Below are 12,070 nucleotides of genomic sequence, written 5' to 3'. Positions count from 1 at the left end.
TACATACAGATAGGAAACTGAGGCACAGAGAGGTTAAATCACTTGCTCTATGTTATAAAGTGACACAACTCGGATCTTCTTGACTTCTGTTTGTTCTATTAGACCATGAGGCCTTTGAGGAGAAATCAGACAATGTCCAAGGAAAATCAGTAAAAAAAAAGTCATCAGGACAACAGCAATGATCAAAGCTGGTAAGATTTTTGGGACCGTATTGAGGGGTTTTCACCAATTGGGCAATAATGGAGTAATCCAGGTATCAGCAAACTATGGCCCTCAGGAAAGATATGCTAAATGTCTATTTTGGGGCCATAGATTAAGAATAGTTTTTACAGATAAAGATTTACAATTGATCTGATGATAGGGAACACTGATTTTGAACCCCACTCAAGTGAAATGTTATCCCACCAAAAAGAATTTCTTTGTTCTCATTAGAGGACTGGTATGACAAAATATTATATTCAGTTATTACATTTTTTATTTCATCAATAAAAATTGTGAAAATTTGTTTTCTTTCTTGTTATATGAATATCTATATAATATCCCTGATTTTGCCTCTAGCCCCACAAAGCCTAAACTCTTTACTATCTGACCATTTACAGAAAATTTTGCCTACCCCTGGCATAGTCTGTGATTGAAAAAAGTCACAGAGTATATATTTTTTAATTCCACACTCTCACCAGTAAAATAAAATAAGATAAAAACTCTGGGCATACATGTTCTATATACACATATTATTTAATATATATTTTGCACAACACTACTGATCTACTAATGCATGTAGAGTAGTTAGGGCTATGAATGTAGTTAGAGCTATGAAATCAGACTGAGTTCAAATCCCAGACCTGCCACCCACTAGCTTTATGACATTAGACAAATTTCCTAATTCTTATATCTCAGTTTCCTCATCTGAAAAAATGGGGATAATAAGAGAATCTATTTTACTGCATTGTTATGAGAATTAAAATAGTGTCTATACATGCAGTGCTTAGAAGTGTCCCTGAAACATCATAAGAACTAAATAAGAGTTATTAATAATGGTATGAACATTATAATTCATACACAACAAATAAGAATTTAAAACGAGGGAATGATAATAAAGTCCTGAGCTTTTCTTTTGGCACGCTAACGTGGTATCTCTCTCATCACCCCTGGGGTGTGCACAGAGCAGGCCACAGGTGATTAGGGTGACTTGTCAGGGCACGGAGGCAGGTTGGCAGAGGGACTAATTAGGAGATAATTATTTGGTTCTCAGAAGTAGGATGGCCTGACTTTGGAGCTAGCAGACTGTGGAAATGGTGAAGAGGAACTGGACTGAGGGCTGCCCCTTACTTCTGATCAAATTCATCTTATAATATCCACTTTTGAGTCAACTCTTGCTACGACTAAAGAAGCAATCCATGTTAGCCCTGGTGTTTAGTTTGCTCATTCAATCAACAGTCTTTCCTGAGCCCCTTCCGTGTGGCAGGGTTGCACAAGTTATCAAGATGAACCACAAACAGGCCTGCACTTAGAAAGATCATGGTTGGGCAAGAGGACATGAAAAGTGTGTGCAGTAGTGTCTTGGGGTTTCTGATAGGAGCCTGCTTAGAACCTGGTGGAGGTGAAAAGAGGCAAGTGCTCAAACTCATGGGGAGAGAAGAATAGGGTCAGGGAAGCCTCACAGGGATTAAGTATTGAGACATGAGAGGGCTTGGGCAAGGGGTGGAGTGGCACTCCAGGCAAAGGAAGTGGTGAGAGCAAAAGCAGAGAGGCAGAAGGCAGCCTGGGGAGTTTCAGACTGCAAATGCCCAGAGCCATGAGGCTACACACAGATGCGGGTACAGTGGGGTGGGGGGAGTCACATGCCAGGCCACAGGTCCAGGCCAACCCCACAGGAGCTGCGAGTAATGACAGAGTAATATTAATTTCTTTTTAATAACATCCTGCAAACACATACCCTGATTATAGTGTCTTTCTGATGCGGTAGTATTGGTGGGCCTTAAAAAACTGAGTAATTTTGTTTTAATTATTTTTAAAGGCAATATCCATGTCAATTAAAGTTACTTTGAATGTCATGTTAGTGAGCAACTAAATTGAGATCCCCTCAAAAACTGAATTTAATCACTTTGACCTACATTTACTTTCAAGGAACTTGGTTGTCTGCATCTATCTGGAAAAAGAAACTAGTGGTTTTAGAACCTAATGTGTCTGGTGAGGTTACACTAGGGGAGAATGAAACAGTTTCCCCCAGTGGGTCTCTTCCTTTGAGCCTTTTTCTCTACCCTTATGTTCATTCACTCGCTGAATTGGAACTGAACAAGTGAACCAGTGTATGCTACTTTTTAAAAACACTAGATTGCCCTCAACAACTAGGATTAATAAAAGTAGCAGTTGCTAGAAAAGAAGATTGCTCTGCACCCTGCAGGATGTGGCAGCCCCAAATAAGCAAGAACTATGTCACACTCAATTTTGGGGGCTTTGGGACATTTTGGGGTTTTGGTTTTTGGTCTTCAAAGTAATACATATTCTCTGAAAAAAACTGGAGAGTATAGGAAGGTAATAAAGAAATGGGGGGAAATAACCTTTATCCAACCATCTAGGGGGAACCTTGGCCACTATTTTGGAATATTTTCTTCTAGTATTTTTCTTCTAGGTTTTTTTATTTTTAACATACCTGGAAATTATACTATAATATACTCTGCCTTTTTCAGCTTAGCATTATATTATAAGCATTTCCTTATGTCAGTAAAATCTTTGGTAAACATGATTTCTAATGACAGCCTAAAACTTCTTAATTTGGATATATATGAATTTCTTAACAAATCACATATTAATAAACTTTTAAGTCTTTAGAATATTTTATAATGAGAAACAACATTGTGAAGAGCCTTCTGCAAAAAAAAAATTGCTCACATTTCATATTATTGCACTAGAGTAGATTCAGAGAAAAGGTTTGAATGTATTTTTTTACTTTAAAAAATTGTGGTAAAATATATATAATATTTATCATTCTAACCCTGCATAAGTGTACAGTTCAATGGGCATTAAATACATTCACCATCACCACTATCTTTGTGTAACCATCACCACTGGCTTTACCCAAAATATTTCATTATCCCTAACATAAACTCTGTGCCCATTAAGCAATAACTCCCCATTTCCCCCTTCCCTCAGCCCCTGGTAACCTCTATTCTATTTTCTGTGTCAATAAATTTATCTGTTCTAAGGGTATCATACAATATTCGTCCTTCTGTGTCTGTCTTATTTCACTCAGCATATCATTTTCAAAGTCCAGCCATGAGGAAGTATATCAAAATTTCGTTCTTTATAGCTGAGTGATTGTCAATTGCATGTATGTACCACAGGTTTTGTTTATCTGTTCATATGTTGATGGAAATTTGGGTTGTTTCCACCTTTTCACTATTGTGAATAATGCTCTTATGAACATTGGTGTACAGGTATCTGCTTGAGTCCCTGCTTCCAATTCCTTTGTATCCTAGAAGTAGAGATGTGGGATTCCATATGTTTAACCTTTTGTGGAACCTCATTGCATTTTACAGAGACCAAAACTGGAAATTTTAGGTGAAGTTTGGAAGGTACTTTTTGCAGAAATACTGAGAGGAGCTCCTTTTAGTGGAACTACTGGTAATGCATGTTCAAAGTCCTTGGTCGTCCATCAAAACTGGGTGAATGATTACATGTTTATATGTTTTAAGTTAAAATAAATGTTTCAACAATATGTCATCAGTCTTAATGGTTTTCCCCATTTTAGCCAGCCAGCCCCAAACTCATGATAAATGAGGCCTTCAGCTAAAATGTGAAACCAGTACAGAAGTGGGATTCTGATAAAAATATGGACATGCTGTAAACTTCAGGAAAATGATCAGCAAATATATGAGTACCTTTTGTGCAGTGCTCAATCTTATGAGAAATACAAGAAAGTCTAGAAAAAAATAGTTCCTTTTTCCCTCAGTTACTCAAAAGCATTTACTTAGAAAGTACCATGATGGGTAAAGTCCTGCTCTATGTTCTCTGTCACCAAAGTGCCACACTCATTAACCAGGGCAAGGGAAATGTTCAAGAATAAGATGGGAGGCACACCCCACAGCAGTGTGGTACTAACTTTCAAATGACTAAGTAACAAGTAATAGGCACTCCTAAACTAGAACAGTCCTTGAAGGCCTCAGGCCAAGACCTCTATCACCTTTCCGAAGGTTAGGGGATTTCAGCTGGTGTGGTACTTTCCTTTTCTTGTTGTAATAAATTGCCACATATTTTGTGGCTTTAAACAACACGTGGTATCTTTCAGTTCTGGAGGTCAGAAGTCTGAAATGGGTCTCGTGGGCCAACATCAAGGTGTCAGCAGAGCTATGTTCCTTCTGGAGGATGCAAGGGAAAATCTGTCTCCTTGCCCTTTCCAGATTCTAAGGACCATCTGCTGTCCTCAGCCTGTGGCCCCTTCCTCCATCTTCAAAGAGCATCTCTCCAAACTCTGTGTCCACTGTCACATCTCCTCTCTTCTCTCTGACCTTCCTGCCTCCTTCTCATTATGACCCTTGTTGGCCCACCGGGAAAATCCAGAATAATTTCCCCACCTCAAGATCCTTAACTTACTCTCCTCCTCAAAGACCCTTTCTAAGTAAGGGGACATATTCACATTTTACAGCTATTAGGATATGGTAGGATATGGGCACCTTTGGCGGCCTATTATTCAGCCTATCATAGCTGGGTGGGATTTGGAAAAGCAGAGAAGAGGCAAATTATGCTAGAAAGCAGGCAAACATCCATTGTTATTTAGGAGGGATTTCGAGATAAAGTGTGAGACTGGCTCCCGTCTTCCCTGAAAGACCCAGGTGTGGCCAGTGTGATGTTCCCACGCACAATTTTGACCAAATTGCTTTGCTTTTACTCAGCTGCTCTTGGCCTTGCATTTAAGGGCCTTCTAAGACACAGTCACATGGACCTTGTTATTGTGATTACTTCAGGGACATTGTTGAGAACCAAGTCCACCTCATCACATCCTTTATGAGGGGTAATGTCCTTTAGGTCTCAGTGCTAAGGAGAACAGCAATTCTTTTAAGCATATGGCTTATATTCCACTTATTAAAGTGTGGACTCCTGTAATCTGATATTTTCTAACCCTCATTGTAGGACTCCAGAATTCTGTAAAATTGAGACGAGCTCTTAGAGGCTTGAGGATGCCAATTAATCACCCATCTTCACTTCAGTTTTGGAAACCTATTAAAGGCAGACTCGAGGATCCCAGATGAAGTTCATGCTTGGTATAGGCTCTATTGTTCCCAGCACAGGCCTATAGTTAATTTTTTTAGAGATACAGGTTGTATATCTTTTGTTCAGAAAGGTCTGTAGGCATTGTGTGCCCCACCCCCATTTCAACAGTAAATCTATATCGGGAACAGTGGAGGGCAGAGAGCTGTATCTGTAGGCCTGCTCTGAGACATTCAGACTTCCATCTATTTGAGGGTTGGGATCTGTCTCACTCCTACAAAAAAGAAAGAAAGACCTAGAAAAGAATAAGTTCCAGGCCCTGACCCAGATGTCTGACTGTGGGCTGGACAGTCAAGAATAGAAGGAGCAAGAGAATATGCTCCTTGACATTCCTTTCTGGAGAACGGATATATCTCCTTTGCTTCTACATCAACTTAAGAACAGGGATGCCAGCAGTATTATTTCTTTAGAAATAATTTTTTTCATCTGTAAGAAACGTGTTTCTGCCTTGGGGCCTTCATATCTCCCCATTCACCAGTGAAGCATCGTTCAGCTGTCACTTCTTAGAGCCATTGCCATGACCCCCAAGCCTCCTTCCACCCTGCCTCACCCCCATCACTCTCCATCTCATCACCTGTGGATAAAATGAAAGTTCCTGTGGCCAAGATTCTCACCTGGCTCTGGTTGGCTAACTCACTACACACGTGTGGGCAATATGTTGGTATTAACTCTGCATGAAGAGCTCTGCCCGGTGCTCTGGGCGACACGGTGGTAGAGCTGCAAGGCTGCAGGAGAGCAGAGCAGAGGCTGGAGTGGTGGCAGCGCCAAGGATAGAGGCCCAGAGGACAGCTGTGCGGGCAGAGAAGCCCGGAGGATGGCTGTGTGGGACAGCTGTGCGGGCAGAGAGGCCCAGAGGCAGAGTGGCTTGCTGCATGCAGACTCGCTCTGAGTGGGCCGGATTTTAGTGACTGACCTGCCACCGTGTAAATAAAGTTGGGTATAACCCTTTCACCCCAAGAATGTTCTACTGTTATTTCTTTGGTCACATTGAATCCATAGTAAACTTGCTGGGGGCTGAAACCCATTGGCAAGACATCACCCCACTGTATTTTCTTCCCAGCATGGACCGCTGTCTAAAATGATCTTGGTCATATATTTATTTGTTTATTTGCTGCCCAGCTTCCTCTTCTAGCATGCAAGTTCCATGGAAACAGAGGACTTCTATGGGCTGTTCTTTGCTGTATTCCCAGTGCTTAACATAGTCTCTGGCACACAGTAGGACTAGCAGTACATATTGTTGAATGAATGAGCAGCACTGCCTGGGCCAAGACCCTGAGCTCCTGCATGCCCCATGTCTGCTCCAAGCCTTAGCAGTTCTCTCCTCCCTTACCCATCTCTAATGCCTCTCTTCCGCTTCATCCTCCCCTAACTCCCAGCACTAATGTTTTGCCCCTAAGGCAATTTTAATGGTTATAATTATTCTGTCCTCCACAGCCTGTATCCCACCCTGCCACCAAGTGTTCCTCCTGAGTCTCACCGTGTTGCTTCTCCATTTATAAGTCTTCCTTTCATTGCCATTCCATGTAAATTATGTACTGATTTCCAACATGGTGGCAGAGAGGGTCACCCCCAGGGGGAGACTAATTTGAGTTGGAGGTGGGAGTAAGTTTGTGCAGATTATAAACAAAGCAATGCTTTCTCCCACTAGCTCTGTTTTGTTCTGTACTCACAATACTTAATTTTTTATATTAAATATTGTTCAGGGAGAGCCTGAGATTTTGTGTTTATCAAGGAGGCTAGGGTGTGGTTTTTAAAGTTAAGAGAGCTGTCAGTTGCTTCTGTAGGGCCTCACCCCTTGTGCCTTCACCCATGCGGGCCCTCCTTCCTGATTTCTGCTTGGGGAAGTCCTGCTTCTTTTCATGGGTCAGTTCAAAAGCCATGATGCCAGCACGTGCATTTTTCTTCTTCCTCGGTAGAGCTAACTGCATATTCCCTAAGCTCCATCATGCTGTGTCCATAGATCTGATGGGTCATTATTTTGTATTTGTTCATATTCCCATCAGACTGGGTAATTCTTGAGGGCAAGGCACTCATATCTTAGTTCAGGCCGCCATAACAAGGTACTGTAGATGGCGTGGCTTAAACAACATTTTATTTTCTCACAGTTCCAGAGAGTGGAAGGCTGAGTTCAGGGTGCCAATGTGTTTGGGTTTGGGGGAAGCTCTCTCTCTGACCTGTAGTGGTCACCTTCTTGAGGGGTCCTCACATGGTGGAGAAGGAGAGGAAGCTCTGTGGTGCCTCTTCTTATAAGGGCCCCACCTGCATGAGCTTCCCAAAGCCCCCTCTCCAATATATGAATCTGGTGGGGTGTGGGCGACGGACATACATTCAGTTCTTAATACTTGGTAAATATTTTTAAATAAAGAGCTGAGGCTTCCTGAAATTCCTCTAAGGACACTGTGATCCCTGGGTCCAAAGTGGAGCTCTATCTATAGGTGTCTGCAGTTTGTGAGACCCATTGAAAGTCAGAGGCACAGAGTCTAGCAATTTGCTACCATGTTAATGTCAGCTGATCTTGTCACCTGATCTGCCTGTCACAGGCTGAGCAAAGTCAAGTCCCAGACATGTTCAAGGGACTTAGCCAATGTCTTATTCATGTAATCTGTGCCTAGAACCAAACATTGCTTACAAAGTCATCTCGGTCCATTCCAAAAACATTTACTGATCACCTACTGTGTGTGCCCTCCAGAAGCCTGCTGCCTGGTGGGTAGATAGTCTGGCAACCAGCCAGCCACAACAGTGCAGTGGGATCTGCGCCTCCAGACGGCCCAGGGTGGGGAGCCTCTAGCCCAGCCCGGGGGTCAGGGAGGCATCTTGGAGACAGGATAGCTGAGTGGATTTTCCAAGGACAAGGAGGAACAGACAGGCAAAAGGTCAGAGGAAGATGTTCCAGGTGGAGAAGGCAAGCCCGGAGCCAGGGAGAACTGGGCGCTGCTGCGAATTGCAAGTAATTACTGAGAATTCAGGGCATGTGCCAAGTGCTGTTCCCAGCTCTGGTGTAACAACAAACTAGAAAATGGATCCTGCCCACAAGGAATTTACAGTAAAAGATATGTGAAAAGTGAAACAAGTAACAGTTTGGAGCTTTATGTTCTGCTTCACCTCTCCGGGGCAGGGAGGGGTGGGGGAGGGGGCTACCTGACGAGATGCCCGCTGGAATAGCTTCTGAGCGCCCAGCCCGCTATCTTCAGAATGCGGTTGTTCCCTTCTTGGGGCACCTCCTTCCTCCACAATTCGTCCCACAACCCCTGGGGCCCTATTCGGTCCATGAGCGCAGTCCTGGTGACTCTGCCTCTCGGAAAGAAAATCAGAAAAACAGAGGGGCCCTCTGGAGAGTCGTGCGCTCCGCTGTTAGGTGGCTGCTGCCAGCAGTGCGTCTGCTGGCACGTGGGAGCCTGGCCTGAGCTGGTCCAAGGAAGAGACCTGGCCTGTGGCCAGGGAGGGAGGGAGGGAAAGAGGCCCCCTTTCCACAGGGTCACCTTGGTGGGGCATGCTGGGAGCCACAGGGGGCCTTGGCTCCCTGTGCCTCAGGTCCTGTGAATACAGACACACACACACACACACACACACACACACACGGACACACTCCCAGCCTAAAGCCACATGCATTCTGGGAACCAGCACCCTCTCAGGAACCCCACCCTCCAAGCAAGGAAGCCTTCCTTTGCTTCTAGCTCCATCTCCCACCCTAGGATAAACACCTTTTTGTGGGGAAGGAAGAGGAATACGACTGGTACCTAAATAACAACCACGTAGTCACCCTTCACCCTTCTAAACCTTGCCTCCTCCTCCTCCTCTCTCTCTCGTTCCCTAAGAGCCACAAGGTTCTGAGCCGCCCGGCCCTTGCAGCTGAGGTCAGCACCCCTCTGGTGATGGAAGCTGTCAAGCATACAACTCAGAGCTGGTGGCACCTCTGTCAGAAAGACGAGGGTGATGGTCAGAGAGGAAAGGACCCAAAACCTCAGGGAGAAGAGACAGCCGGGGGGGCCAAGATGGGTGCGAGCTCCTGGCTCCCACTGTGCCTGGCTGTCCGGTGGTCCTGTGGGAACAAAATCCTCCCTTTGCTTAAGCTACCTTGTGTGTTTATGTAAGTCTGTCCCTCATAAATAGAATCACCAAGTCATTTACTGTCCAACCAGGGCATTTTAAGCATGGAAGAGGTCACTATTAAGACTTACTCTGGGACAACACATGTAACCTGGGACGGTCCCAGGCAGACCGAGATCTCTGTTCACCCTCCTCATAGCTCCCCAGCACAATGATGGTGCCACAGACGGGGCCATGAACGTGGAGGGAACCCCTGATTGTGTAGGTCGGTAGCCAGTAGCTGCAGAACTGTGCACTTGGGTAGATTTTCCTTCCTCCCACGGGCTGGCCATGATCTCACTACACCAGAGAGAGGAAAACACCTTCTTCCAGGCTCGTTCCAAGACTGCATAGAGTTCTTGTGGGGAGAAACCCATCGATTAGACACTAGACCGGTTCCCGTCCTAGCCATGGATCTTTGTAAGGACCACTTACTCTCCCTGGACCCCAGTTTCCTCAGCTGAAAAAAAAAGCAGAGGGGAAGGAAGCCTGCTGAGTATCGTCCCCACATCCTCTGCTCTGCTGAGATACCATCCACCTGTGATTTTTTCAAAACCCTCCCTCCCGGGTTACTTTGACATTGAGCGTCACTCCTCATCTGAGCTGAGGCAATCCTGAGCGTTGGGCAGGGTCCTGCGTGGGCTCTGGGGGAGGCCTGTCAGAGTCAGGACACTTTGATGCAGGTCAGCTCTCCAGGACAGGTGGGAAGCAGGATGTGCCCTGCCTTCTTGTGGGGGCGGCTGTCTCCTCTATGCTGTCCTCGTCAGAATCCCAGGAAATGTCTGCGTTGAGGGCAGAGGCTGGGCCTCCAGGGCCGCTTCGGGTGAGCAATCAGGGTTAGCTCTGGAGGCTGCATCCTTACGTGTAAACCCACCAGTTAGTGGTTTCTCTCAACTTACTGGCCTCTTGGTCTTCCACCCTTGGCCCTCAACAAGAGTAGGAGGAAGTGTAGCCAATGTGACTTTACCACATGAAGGGCTATTGCTTTAAGGAGCACTGGGTGTGGATGACATCTATAAAACCAGGTTGGCAGATTTCCAGTCCATCTGTCCACTACCAGTCTATTTGCAGAGGGCAGAGGCCTATTCCTGAACCTGGACATAAGGCAGAAGTTCTGACAACTGGGCAAAGGTCTAGGCAATTCAAACTTGCATGTCCAGAGCCAACTTGCATGGTTGGTATAGAGGCAAAGATACCCAGGGCCTGTATAAGAGACCACTGTAAGAACAGACCCCTGTTCCATCCCTGAAATAACTACAGCCTGGAACTTATGTCCCCAAGTCCCCTGAGCCTATCCCTGGCTCCAGGCTCTCCTGCCTTAGCCAAGCTGACTTGCCTGGCACACACCTTTTATTCAACCATCTTCGGCTTTAAAACATCAGTGGCTTTTGACTGCCCATCAGTCATCTTTACAACTCTGGCGTTCTGTCCTCTGACCTCCTACCCATGGAAAGTGCCCACATATCCCAAATCCTACCCTGGACTCCAGACAAGCCAACCTCTCTTCTCCCGCATTCCTTGCTCATTCCTTTCTCTATTGCCTGGAGCCCCTGCCCCTTCCAAACCTTGCCCTTCCTTCAAGCCCTTCCTGAGGACTTCAGCCCACACTGATTTCATTGATTATCCATATGACTAATTTAATAGCTGATCATGATGGGGTTCAGGGCAGGCCAACCCAAAATGTGCCATGCTGACTCACTCATTATTTTGAATTAAAGTTACTTAGGAATCAGCTGGTGTAAGGACACCCTGAAACTCCTCTGTCCCCCTGAAAGCAAGAAATAAATTCCCCACGTGAAGGAACTTTCCCTGCCAGAGCTCGGGCCAAGAAGCCTGCATAAATAAGGGCTGTATAAACACGAATCTTCTACCCCAGTCCACACTTCTTTGTCTTGTCAATTGTCCACAAATTAACGGTTTCTTTGTCTAAAAGATATCAAAGTTGCCTGCTCCGTCACTTCTTTGGGTCTCCTATCTTTGGAGCCCCTGTTTATATGAAGTTAAATTTGTTTTTCTCCTTTAATCTCTTTTTTATTACAGAGTGTCTCAGCCAAGAACCTGGAAGGGTAGAGGGAAATTTATTTTTCCTCCCCGACAATCTCATGCAGACTCACTCTCTGCTCTTGCTCCGGCCGGTGTATCTGGTCTTTTCAGTTACAGATTGTGCAGGACAGAAACTACCTTCTGCTAATTCATACATCCACTCCCCCACCATGGTGCCTGGGACGGTACCAGACGCATAGTGGGTGTTCAGTCGACTCTTGTTAGTGGTTCAGTTTCCACACTAAGTTGAAATGCTTTAGTTTATTTTAGTTTTGTTGTGTGCTAGTGGTCTCTATTCTTTTCAGATATGAAGCCCTCCACATGAGCTGAGTGGTACTCTGAGCATTGCTAGTTTGAGAAGACACGGGGTGATAAAAAGCTTTGGACGACTTCTCTTTTATTCATCCCAACAGCAACTACCCACATTTGAGAAACAGTCATGCCTGTACATGCAGGAGAGTAAGAATAGCCCGTGGGCACTGCAGAGTACTTCTGCAGGTAGGGCTCAGGAACTCCTTGCTGAAACTGTGTAGTAGAGACCCCTTGGCTTCATGGCCCCCAGACTGGGAACTACTGGGGTACATGTCCAACACAATCCTTGCAAGTACCTGATCCAGGCATCTTTTCTCTGCTACTACCAAACCCTCATTGCATTTAAGATATTTTGTAAAAC

This window comes from Manis pentadactyla, chromosome 11, assembly GCF_030020395.1.
Source record: "Manis pentadactyla isolate mManPen7 chromosome 11, mManPen7.hap1, whole genome shotgun sequence".
In the NCBI taxonomy this organism is placed as follows: domain Eukaryota; kingdom Metazoa; phylum Chordata; class Mammalia; order Pholidota; family Manidae; genus Manis; species Manis pentadactyla.
The sequence above is the reverse complement of the archived record's forward strand: the minus strand, read 5'-3'. Positions refer to the sequence as shown.